This window comes from Amblyomma americanum, chromosome 1 (assembly GCF_052857255.1).
Source record: "Amblyomma americanum isolate KBUSLIRL-KWMA chromosome 1, ASM5285725v1, whole genome shotgun sequence".
Taxonomy (NCBI): Eukaryota; Metazoa; Arthropoda; class Arachnida; order Ixodida; family Ixodidae; genus Amblyomma; species Amblyomma americanum.
This window is the reverse complement of record NC_135497.1, coordinates 371111728-371124984: the sequence shown is the minus strand read 5'-3', so window position 1 is coordinate 371124984 and position 13257 is coordinate 371111728. Positions and strand designations below refer to the sequence as shown.

Below are 13257 nucleotides of genomic sequence, written 5' to 3'. Positions count from 1 at the left end.
TAAACCACACCATAGGCGAATGATCTGCCCATATCCATGCTGTCGTCCAAGCGACGAGGTGTCACATAATTTCCGTAATATCATTTAAAAGAATCAAAGTTTTGCGTCGTGTCACAATGGGAGCTGCTCTTATGCCTGGGCTAGAGCTTCCTGTATTTCTACAATGCCTGCCGAGTACTGCCGATCTGACCGTCCAACGCCCTCTCCAATCCTCCTTTCCTACTCTCCACCGTCGGCTAGCCTTCGCGCCTGCTCTGCGTCTTTGAGGGAGAGTGCCATCTGACTGGCGCCTGACGACGGAAAGCGGACGAAGACAATTCTTTAAACGTTCTTTCTTGGTGAGGCGGCGCCATGCGTCTCTCATGATCATAAGGCTGCCAGTGAGGTATGGACGCGTCATAGAGCGCGCCGTTCGTGGCACTGCTCACCGTGGAGCCGCTGCAGCGGCTGGTTTTAAAATGAACCACAGATAGTGCGGTGCAGTGGCGTTGGCATTATAAATAAAGGCTGTGGCGACTTGTTCGAATCATGTTTGTCTGTTAGCTACAACGCTGAGACATTCCGGGAGAGGTACTCAAAATGGTTGGCAGAAATGTGAAATCGGAGGGTAAAGGTAGTTAGTAATGCGTTTTACTCTATTGATTTGCGATTCAGTCATGTGGAGTAAGGAAATTGGGAGAATGAAATAAACAAGGAATGATATATCTTCCCGAGAACACATTTTTCGAAACTGCCAAGTAGCAGTAGCTTTCAAGTCGTAGCTCTACTTTACTATACGCAGGTTAAGCTGTCATCGTTACGACAAGTAGAGAAGGATTTTTCTCTGTGCGTGGCAGACTGCAGCTACGATTGTTTTAGGAAGCAAAAGACCTGCAGTCGTAACTGCATGGCGCAGCAGCTGATGCCGAAGCATTTCGGACGTTCAGCGTATCAGTCCATATATATGCGTTGGCCAGCAAAGGAATATATGGATCTGGCGTTGGTTCTTAACGCGACGCGAATAGGCACAAGAATAGTGAAGATAGTATAGCGACAACTGCGTAAAGCGATGTTCTTAAGCTGCCGCTGCTATACCCGCAGGAAGCGACGAAACTTGGCGGCAGAGCGTGAAAAACGCTATGACCGAGATTTATTTGGCGGTCCCTGACTGTCGCTTCTTTGGCACATGCGGCGTTAAAGGGGAGAGTCTTCGCGTGCCCATACAATGAAGGCAAAACAAAATGATATAGCGAAAATTTATCGCTTTGTAACTTATTTTCGTCGCATGAAAAGACAGTAATAAAAAAAAACAACTTGAAAGAAAATTTTGTACCTTTATCCATTCGCGGAAGCACGCAATCGTGCCAGAATGAAAATGGACTCTGCCGAGTGAAGCAGCGAAGGAGATAGCGACACCGCACTGCGGCGCTATTCAACTAGATGCTCTGCTCAACTTTATGCTGAATCACTGCGCGTTGGTCCGCGCGCCCGATGATAGTATATCGGCCGAGGAAAGATGGGCGCTGTGGGTGCAGCTGGCAAAGGACAGGTTTAATGAATACACATGGGAAAGACCCTTGCCCTGCAAAGGGCGTAGTCAGGCTGATGTTGATGATGACGACTTGTCGTCTGATGGAAGTTAACACCAGAATGCAGAAGGTGAAACAAAATTTGTCACGCAGAGCCCAGTGATTCATTTGCTATAAGGCAACCGTTATGCACCTGGAGCAGCAACAGGGAGCTAGCTACTTTTAATGCATCAACATTCCTAGTTAGAGAGAAAGGTATAATGTCTGGAAAGATAAACAGGTCACCTGTAAAAAAAGTATTCACATGTGCTACTCAACCTTAGGGAACGGGATGAATATAGAGGTGGAGAGTGCAGGTGGAGGGATATGCCACATTACAAACAGCTTCATGCAGTGTGCAAGGCACTTGCTTTATTCGCTTCATGCTAGTTGTTATCTTAATGCGCACATACACACGCATTATCTCGTGCACGGGGCACATTGAGCATGAACATGTCTCAGGGTGAGGTGAAGGATCCAAAGGGGAATAAATACAACTGTGAAGTTGCAGGCACCACAATTAAGAAGGAAGAAGAGCAACACGACCATAAAAGCGCAAGCATTACAGCAGCAAGATAACACACAAAGGAGGCAAGAAATCCAAGGCGAACGTGGCCCTCAGCACAATATTTTAGGGAGGCAGCATAACGCACATGCAGTGGTATTCTGGCAAAAGGTTCAATAATGCTGCATGATAACACTGGATGCGTATTGGTTTTGGCGAGGTCTGTGCACTCTTAAAGAATCTATAACAGGCTTCAGCAATGTTTGTTGCCTGATGGGAAGCGTATAACCTTCCCTGTGTACACTCCTCATCACATACATATTAGGGCCATTGTTGGTTCTTTTCAAGTGGTGTGTCACAATGTAGTTAGGCAACATTTACATCATACACAAATGCAATTAGGACCATGACATGTCACTAATATCCACTGCAGGAGAGTAATGCTCAATGAATTGCGCTCACATTCAAAGTAGTTTCCTTTACTGTGCAATAAAATAAACAACCTAAAATCTCTATGCACACTAAAAACGCGATGTCTACAGTTCAACGACGGCCACCATACCATCTGTAGACATTGCAATGTCCGTAAAAGTCTGAAAGGATGCTGAGGACCATAGAAGTTGCTCTGTAACAATAATTACCACATTCCAATAAGAAATGGCCTGCCTGTAATGAGAACGAAGCTCGTGTACATCTCATATATTTGATCAAAGAAGCACTTCAAGTGCGCAAGATTACCGTGGTGAACTGCATTGACAAGAAGGCTACTACAGTCTTTGACTACGTGAAAGAAAAAAAATGGAACACTTAAGATGCGCCGTGGTGTGTGCACATGGAGGGTAAATTGTGTTTTTCAGCACGATTAAGGCATTTTGAAACATGGTAAGCAAGTTTGACTCTTAATTTCCAAGAGGCATGAACAGAAAGTATTAATCACGAATGCAATGGTAGAACAGGTTGCAAAATTATGAAATTGAAGTCATTGAAAGTGCTTGTGCATAAAATTTAGGCTTCCTGAAAAATTACCTATTTGTACAGCTTTGCTGGTTACTTTCTCTTCAAGTTCAAGCAGCAGTATGAAACCAACCCAAGTAAGGTAGAAATAGGCTGCTATTTTGTTGCGTACTGCCAGAAAATTTTTTTTTGTGGTGTGAAACGATGCCTGAGCCAGGTGGTCGACTTCCACCAATTCTCACGTGGCGCATGAAACGAGTTCGATTAGGGACCATTGCCAGTCCGTTTTTGCTCTCTGCCACTCTCCAACATCACCTAAAGAACACAGAGGAACAGTTCCTGACCACTGCAAATCGACTGCAACGCAGCCTTTATGTCAATGACATACTGGTGGGAGCCGAAACCGAACAGGCCGCATTAAATCTCTACAACGAGTGAAACACCATTTTCGGAGCGGCCTCGATGCAGCTGCACAAATGGGCATAAAACAGTGAACAGCTGTGTAAGAGATTTGAGCAAGACTCGAAGGGAGCCAAGCCGCTGTGTTACCTATCAGGAGTGTTGAAGGTGTTAGGTCTCACATGGGAAACAATTACCAACATGCTAACATTCTTCCCTGCACCGGTAGAATCTCCACGACAGAACCACCCACCAAACGATCCGTCCTACAAACCACCGCACGAATTTACGATTTACTAGGATGGCTATCCCTTTTTATCGTGAGAGCGGAGGTACTATTAAAAACAGCTTTGAGTTTTAGGTTACTACGGCCTGCATCATGGAGGCAGGTTCGGCCGTTGGAAGATTGGTTGGGCATTGCACATGTGACGCAGTTCCCATGACAGCAAGCAGATGATATGCGGCACATTTCATAGCCGGAATGCAGCTCAGAACGCGGAAGTGCTTTGGAATATCTCGATTAAATAACTGCGGACGCTGACGCAGAAGTCGAACGGCAGTCGAGGTGACTCTGTTGGGGGATATTCAAGTACCAGAGAGTGCAATGGTTGTACTCTACAATGCCCCCAAGTACAGCGACTAACCTACCTTGCAAGGCCATGAGTTGCTGGCTGTAAATAGCAGCCTCGCTAAGCAGACATGCACCGAGAATAAAGAGAGGTGGCTTTTGTGAGGGGTGGACAGGTTATCGAAGACTGCTCACAAGCCAGAGACAACAAGAACAAAGCAAGCCTCAGCAAAAAGTGCTGCACGTTTAGAGCGCAACAGTTCATGTGTTCCGCATCGTAGTCGGCGTTGTCGACGTAACCGGTTGTCCAAGTAGCAGAGCGAAGCGCCACCTGGAAGGTAGCTGCCACGGGATGATGCCGGAGGATGGCTAGCAGCGTAAAATACCCCCAGGCAGGTGGCATGGGAAGAGCTACGCTAAAACTTCACATCACCGATTACCGCAATCGTCTGCCATTTCTTTTAGAAATAATGATATGCCGCTATTGCAGGCAGACAAAGACAGAGGGTTCGTCATCCTGTATGAGGGTGCACTATTAATCTAGTTCCTCTTGAGTTTCAGATAGACTGTGCATTTTTACTGTAGAAACGGCGATTTCAGCCAGGTCACTCAGTGATAAGGAAAACGCAGAATATTTGATATTTGTATTTTCTTCTTTTATGAGAACGTATTTACGCTGTAGACGCGAGCTAATGTGGAACACGGAGGTTGTTGACTTTTTTTTGATCCACTTAGCTCGGGGTCGATGCACTTAAAAAAATGTCCTTATATCTCCCTATCTCTTTTATCTATCATTATGTGCACTTCCGACTCACTTCAGTCGACCGCGGCACCATCACAGCTTTGTTTGACAATGGAAACAGTGGTTCTTAGTGTGGCATTTTTTCGGACGCAGTTTCATGGGCTATGACGTGCGGCTTCGTTTTGTGGGTGGCGTCGCAATGAAACAGAAGTTACGTGCGACTTCTGCGCTTCCAAATACGTCATCACTCACCTGATTCTCGTAGTGAGAGCTCGTTCGTCATACTGCGGTGAACCCCACTTTGACGCGCTCCCTTACTCAGAGATGCTGCTACTGGCTGACGCAATGCTGTAAAGAGTAGGATATACAGATGTGCATAGGAACCGCCGTCTTCACCTTCTCCTGGATGGCATCGTGGTGAGATCACGACCCCATACAAGCACACGAGGCTGCAATCATGGCGCTGCATACTGAGTTACTCTCTTGAAACGAAACGACAGGACAACGTTTCACCAGAATCCGCCGTGTACGTATAAGTCCAAGTACGTACACGTTAGAGAGCAGTTCGCATTGCTTCTTGCTGCTGAAAATATATTTCTTCGATCCTGCGCTGCCGTTTTAAAGATACAGCTTATCTTTGTCGTCATGTCGCGATGTCTACTAAGGGTGGCTACCTTCAGAGGCCTGTGCCATCATGATGCTCCTGCGATGACACCTTCGCCGTTGCCTGTGGAAGCTGCTTTGAGGCTGCCGTCTCGCTGCAGTTGCAGCGACTTCATCTCTCGCGCATCTGCTCACTGTTATGGCCTGTGCGCAGATGCTGTGCGCACTGAATTTCTCCTTCACCCAGGAAATGCAGCTTAAGCGGAGTGCGTCCCTGGTGGTGGCTTCTGCTTAGGCATAACTCTGGCAATCTCTGGAGAAGTAGAGTGTTGTGATTTATGTAAGCACAGTGCCAGAAAATGACTTTCACTGCGTTACGGTGGTACGAACAAAGCGTTGCGAGTGCATTTGCGCTTCGTCTGACAGCTTGATCACTGTGACTTCAACGCTAGGAACAGGCGTTGGTGGTTACCAGAGTAGTGCATTCACCTCTCGCGCTCCCGAGCCAACCACACAGGTCCAGCTGACGTCGCCTCGCGATAGTAATTACTCCTGAACTCAAAAGGTGTGAGACGGTTGAAACTCAATTTCCTGAATATTGAAGGATTTTCTTCATTACTGCGACTGAATAGCTTCGAAGCACCAAGGAGATACCATAGGGGCGCGTATCTTACTGTGGCACGTGACGCTTTAGATTGTTGACGTGCACAAGGCGCCGAGATCTTCAAAACGCCGTCTGCCCGTTCCTAAAAGCAGTCACAAGTACAACAACGTAATTCAGTGCGTGAAATGTGTGAGTGAAGTGAAAGTTCCACGCAAGATGCTCATTCGTCTGTTGTATAGCGTCAAATTTGCGCCATTGCGAAAGTGGCGGCTGTCACGTACTACTAGGAAGCCCGACGGAACAACGTTGACAGATGAGATTAGGTGTTTAATTAAAAAAAATGGCTTCGGAACTAGTACATTAGCTGTCAGGCAAACGCGAAATATAAAATCAGTGCGGTTAGATTGCTCGAGCAGCTAGTCCAAAGCTAGTCCAATAACTTAAGTGCAAACCACTCTGCAGTGCAACTGGGTTTGAGAGTGATACTTTTCTTTACAATTTGCAATACGCTTTCGGTATATTTAACAGCTCCGACGCAAAAGCAAAGACAGAACATTTGAATTTACTTTGCTGCGGCCCATGTTGACGCAAGAATAAATACTATCCCTGTCTACAAGCAGGCATTTTCTATGGCGGTAGTAGCGCCATTCATTGTGAGTGTATAACCTTAAAAGATATTAGGAGTGTTACATTCGGCTTGATAAAATTATTTACTTTTTAATGCCTTACGGCACTGGTGTTGTATGCGAATCTACTTGACAGCCCGTTACTCGGAAAATGTTTTAAAAGTTGAACCACGAGATTGCTATTTTTTGCGCGTAAGTGATTCTTTCGTGTGCTTGCATAATTGTGAAAACAACTGGTTGCTTCATCTCTCGGTCCTGAATCCTGTCCTCCGACCTCTATGCAGCTCTCTTGCTGGTTGAGTTTACCAACCGTGGCTGAATGTTACCTGCAGCTGGCCCGCTGCACATCACTATGTTGAGAGGCGACAAGAAATGGCGCTAACACAAGAGAGTAAAACGTAACGACATGTTCACTGGGTTCAACAAGGTTTTGTTTACCTTTCTCAAAATATTGTATGATTCTTTCGTCTTTGTTTCATTTTTCTGCACTTTTTTGACATTGCAGAACACTTTTCCTGTGCTGCGTTTTCATACCCTCGCTCGGATGATCGCATAGATGAATCAAGCACACTACCACTGCTAACCCAATATTACTCACGAAAAGTGCGTTTTGAAGGGAGAAACGCTGCAAAAATATGGGGGAAAAGGTAAAAAAAGGCAGTCAAGCGCTGGCCTTAAAACCGGCTTCTCCTCAGCAGCTCTGAATAAAAAGCCAGTTGCAAGTTCAGCGCCTGTCTGTATCTTTCTTTACCTTGTCCTGAGTTTTTTTCGCTCTTCTTCTCTTCGAGTTTGCATCACCAACTGGCCCACTTATGTTGCAAATGTGTGTGCCGGGAAGCACATGCATAAATACATGTTTTCGCTTGAGAAGTGCAGCTGTTGAGGAAGGAAACCGGACAGTGGAATCCAACCTCTAATACCTGTCTCACATTTTAACACAGATTGACACACACTGAGCAGTAGGCAAGCTATTGCTAGAGTAGTTACAAAAGCCAGGTTTCAGCACAAGAATACAGAACATTCTCCTAATTGTATTCATTCAGGTCGTTAGCAATCGTTGCTTTTTTGGAGAATTCATTTAGTGCTAAAACTATGACAAGGGGCATCAATTCAGTACTGAGTAATAAGATTAATTGGGCCGCGTTGATATTTGGAAGAGAAGGCAGGAGTCAAATTATTTTTCAATAATCTCGGTTTGCTCGAAGATAAAGAGGCGCTCTCATGCAAAGAGTACCGATAGGAACAATGTAGGCGAGGATTGTTTGTACCTGTACTGTCTGATTATACACACGAAAAATTGCGTTTTCGTAAGTTATCTTGATACATATATAAGGTGGTTTAAAAAGTAAAATGTAAAACGACATCGTACTTTTTAAACGAATTGAAATGTGTTCGTATTAAGCTACGCAGGCAGCGCATGTGCTCTGTCTGTTTTTGCGTATCAGCCGCACTTACATTTTTTTCTGCAGGTGTTCTGCAAAAGCAAGTGAGCACCTTCTGGCTCCTAGTACTACCTTATGAAAAAGTTGTGTTGCAAAGTGAAGTGTGTTTTTTAATGCGCGTGCAGCATTGTGGACCTATATAATTTCTTATGTGCAGTAACTCCTCATCTTGCAGGGCATATTTCAGCGGTAATCTAAGTTGTCTTCCAGAAATCCACGTTTTCGAGCTATTGACGACGTCGAAGTACCTGAAAATTTCTTTGAGACGCCGGACGGCGATTTAGTGCTGTAAGCCTAGCAAACGTGCGGAGTGATGTGGCTGGGCTACATCACACAACTCATCCTCAAGCAATGAAAGCCCATCAAAAGCCACAGTCAATTGAACAAACGCGCTCGGTCTGCTACATGCACCAAATGTCCAAACTGGGAGTCTCAACCTCTGGCACGCTTATTTCTAACGCGTATGATGCTCCTGCAAGATACGATGAACCAAGAAACAAAGTACATCAGTGTGCCTTGCAAATCGTGGGATGTTTGCATTTTCTTGTTTTCGCGCCTGGCGTACATGGCTTTCCTTCTTTTTGATATCGGTGCCCTTAAACCTTTGCAAGTTTATCGAGGGCAGCTTTGATCTGCGCAGCTATTTGGATGTGGTCGGTGCAAATTACTTTCTGAAAAATAACTAAACTGTTTACTTCCGAACATATTGCCGAATACGAAGAACTAGTAGAACGGATGGCCAACTTACAGAACACTTCTACGCTTATACTGTTTCGTGAACTAAGAACTCCGTTCTTGCTTAACGCAAAGAAGCGGTGAAAGTAGTCATCTAAATCTGACACCGTCCTTCACCAATCCGCGGGTAAATAAAAACTCAAAACGATGCGAAAGACCTTTACACGTGAGATAAGTAGAATAGGATGCCTATAACAGAAATGTATTTGTCACATTGGAAAAAAGCGTGTACCGCTCTAAACCTCCCTGTCTGTTTGTTTTCAGATGCACACGTAGATATGTGCTCATTTTGTATATTGCGCGAATTGTTTCAATTCTTTTGCATCGTCTTATGTGGTTTAACGTCTCAAAACGACTCAGGTTATGAGGAATGGCGTAGCCGATGGATTCGCATGATTTCTACTACGTGGGAGTCTTCAACGTGCACTGACACCGCACAGTGTACAGGCCTCTAGCATTTCTCTTCCGTTGAAATGTCATCGCCGCAGCCGAGCTCGAACGCGTTTGCGTGTCACGTGCTGAGCACCATGAACACCATAACCACATTATTGTTTTTAACGCACTAGATAGCTTGGCAGGAAAAGAGTTGGTTTGGCAACGTCCCACTGTTTAGAGTGCAGCGGCAGCAGCGAATGTTCGCTAGACCAGCCCAGACATCAGCGCAAGCCAGCGGGGTCCGCCCACCTTACTTGTGCATTATTTAGAAATCTTACAATGTTTTCTCTCTCTCTCTCTGCCACTGTCAACTGTACTCGCCGCATCCGCATGCGTCCGCGTATACTCAGCAAGCGCGGAGCGGCTGGTTGTGCAATGAAGCCTGCGTCCAAGCCAAGTTCCGAGTTAAGGAAGAACGGAGGTCGCTTTGGGCCTACCTCTAGAAACGAATGCATCAAAAAGGTCTTACTAAGGTCACTTGAGAGAGGCGTATTTAGGTATTTGCCGAAGGAAGGCGAGCCGCTTTAAGGTGCAACTTCGAGACAAATAGCGTTGAAAATTTTTCCCCAAGGAAGTTGCCTTCCAGTTGCCCATTTCCTGGAAGACAACAATGTAGCACTCATCTGAAGGCGGACGCTGAACTCCTCCAAACATTATTCTCTGGTGCACACCGGAACACATTAAGGATCTTATGCTGGCAATGAAAGCTGAGTCAGCAGTCATATAGGACGCAACGGATAGCACGGAAAATACAATGTTGCTATAAGTGCTATGGTGGACAAGTGGAAGTATTATTTGACGCCAGAGCACCTGCAAGCAAGAATACAAGTTGGGGACGTCGGCTCATTGTGGAGGAAATTTATAGCGCAACCGGCTGTAGTGGTCAATCAACCCGCCCTATAGTGCCTGGATTTAGAGGTACGTTTATTTCAGCCCTGGCTTAGAAGAGATTTTCGGCTGGCACCTGGAGCCACAATTCCGGAGCTTTGTAGTCGCAAAGAAATATGGCTAAAGGTAGAAACCAGAGTGCATCTGTTTTATTTTCCCCGGTTCACTGTCCGCAATAGGCGAAGGATAATCCGCGGCGCTGTAGTTTTTCGAAGGACTGTATTCCGCATGATTTCCTAGCAGGCAACAACATTCTTTGCAACAGTGACTAAATTGCATTCTTTAGGTTAAGGAGAGCCGGCACTTGCCGGAATAGTAGTATGTCTTTAACGGAATCCCTGCATTCATTTACTGTCCAAATGGACGCTTTACCCAGGTAGGTTATGTCCACAATAGAATTATGATCCGGGAGTCAATGGGACAGATGAGCTAAAGCCATTCGCAGTCCCGCCGAAGAGCAAAAAGTTAAGTGTTCGTTAATGTGAGAGGGAACCTTTTATATATGACTGAAAACAATTGCTTGAAGTTTTTCGTGTCTGTAATAGAACAATGTAGAAACGCAGAAATAGAGTTTAAAATGAATTTAGCCCTCATGATGACGTGCAGTTCAAATCCTATTGCTTGCAAGCTGGACTCTATATTATGCCAGCCAATGTCACGATGCCTGCATAATGTAAGAATCGGGACACAAAATCTCCACTCCGCTCGAAGAGATACCGAAGAGATATGAGCGTTTAACAGAACAACAGGGTACACTACTATGTTCTCAAGAAACAGCATACTCCTTTTCAGCCCTTTTCATGACCAGACGACACTTTTTTTTTTTACGAGACAGCCAATTTGGCCCTTCAGCTTCCCTTCAGTATAATGCACGACCGAGTGTATGATCCCTTCTTTGAAACGTTCTCAGGGTACGTGTTCGGAACGGAATCCAAATAGGAACTCTGACTGTTTAAAGCGTTCAACGACCTTGGCAGGAAACTCCTCTGCTTGTCTGAATATCCAAGCAGAGCATGCGTTACCAGACGCATTACCACGTCTGAAAGCAAACGTGCTTGGCAAGGCACAGACGCCTAGAAGGATGAAGAAAGTTTTACTCTTGTGCCATATAGAATCTCATGGGATGGTAACCGCCTACAAAACGTTTTTGAAAAAAGAATAAGAAATTTTTAAATTATCTTTTATTACACCCGGTAAGGTAAGTTGCATCAAATATTGTTGAATATAAATAGTAACACAGCGTTTCAACGTAAACAAGAAGCAAAAACAACGATTCCAGCAGTTGTAAAATGCCTCCGAGGCAACCAATGGCTTTAAACAATAACCAAAAAACTTGCCTGAGATTTCTATTGAAGAAATTTTTTATTCTTTATTTGATACAGTCACTCAAAAAACAAAAGAAACAAGTCTCGCTAAAGCGTTTAGAATGTGCTAATCGGTGCAACATTACAAACAGATTGACAGGAGACATTTCCGGCGGTTTTCTGCGACCACACTCAGAGTGAGTATATTACTAATGTTTACTTCTCGCAGTGAATCGCAGAGTTTATTCCATTCATCTCGGACAAAGTGGCGTCTGCCTGCAGCAGTAAAATATATTCGAACCGACAAAAAGTAAGGTTAGCTGGACCACTTAAGTGCGCATTTGCACTGCATGTTTGGGGTACACTTTCTATTGCATTAGAAAAAGACGTTGTACAACTATCGCACCGAATCCAGTGCGTGAAGCCGACGAGATGGGCAGTCAAGTGCTTGAGATCGCAATCGCTTCTTTTCGATTATCATCCCACAGCTGCATGAAACAAACACTATGTTTCTTGCTTTATATATTTTTCTCAAAACGAACCAGCGGGTTCGGCGTGAACACATGCTTCCAGCTTCCTACCTTTGCTTCTTTGACTAAGGCGTATATTTCATCCTCTCCTTCGTGGCCTCTCTTGCTTGTTACCTGGTTTCTAACGAAGAGATCCTCCCATTCGGTGGTCTGGTTCCCTCCGAGGTCAAACACTATGACTTTCCTCGTGTGCTCTGGTTTCGACCATTCCAGGATATTCTCTAGGATCTGCTCGTCTTGTTCCAAAGCTTGACCGTAACAATCACCGAGAAATTAAGCCAGTCTTACCACAGTGGCCCGCGTGTCCTTCTTGAGTTCTTCGTAAGTAACAAAAAACACGTCAAATTCGTCCTTCAGCGCGTATCAAGAAGCCACGCCACGTGTTCGAAGTGGTCCCCATAACCCAGGTCGCATTCCATGAATGGTTCTAGCAACTCCTCGAACGTGCCATCCTGAAACAGGTAGATACTTACGTCTGTCATCATGTGGAACACAGGTGCGCACACGTCCCAAGGGTTGCGAGCCACGTAGACGTACTTGGCCTCGTCGTTCATCATCTCAGGGCGAAAAGGCTGGCGCGTGAAAAACAATCTCATGGGAATAGATGATGTCCAGTTCGCGCTGTCCATGTATTAGACAAGGCGAGTGTTGCTGGTGAACTCATTGCAGGTCCGGACGGGTTCCCCGCGCTTTATTATTAGCTGAATGATGTAGCGACGTAATGGGTCCTGCACTTTGCGAAAAGCTCTGAGCGAGGTCACCTTTTGATGCACTAAAAGACAGTCTTTCGGAAGGCTGCAGGATTTAGCGATGGACATCTGTGCACACCGTCGATGATTTGATGATACGGCCTGCGGCCTGGCATTGCTGAGAATTGCCGGGCAGTCTGCGTTGAAAAAAAAAGCCTTCTTTTGATTTTATCACAACATATTAGTTGGGCGATTTCAGATAAGATCATGTAATGGAAGGCGCGGCCGGCGCATTTGAAATTCGCCCAATTTTTCACTTTCGTCTTTGCCTGACGCCTAGAAAGAAGGGGTGAGCAAATAATTTGTTGGGTGAAAAAGATTGTCTCCGATTTTCCTGTTCTATATAAATAAGACTTAGGGGCTGTAGCACGTTTGAACTTCTTTAAGGGCGATCAGTGTGATACATGCGGAGGAAATGAGATAGCATTCGATTCAGCGTCTGCGATCATGACGTCACTGCTTCTCTCCGGCTGTTTGCGCAGCTCGTCTCAGATGCATCTAATTGTACTGAGCCACTGTGAGACAATTCGAGTTTTCCTGAAGTACTCTTAATCCAGCCTCACCGTTTTCTCCCTTACAAGTAGAGAGGGGGATTTCTCTTTGTCTTGGCAGGTAGAGTTAGAGAT

The 13257-nt window shown here is 45.3% G+C and overlaps 1 pseudogene; it reads right to left on the bottom strand.

The window, feature by feature from the left end:
* Window positions 1-11870: 11870 nt before the first annotated feature.
* On the bottom strand, window positions 11871-12747 carry LOC144122101 (sulfotransferase ssu-1-like; annotated as a pseudogene).
* Between the last annotated feature and the right edge of the window lie 510 nt (window positions 12748-13257).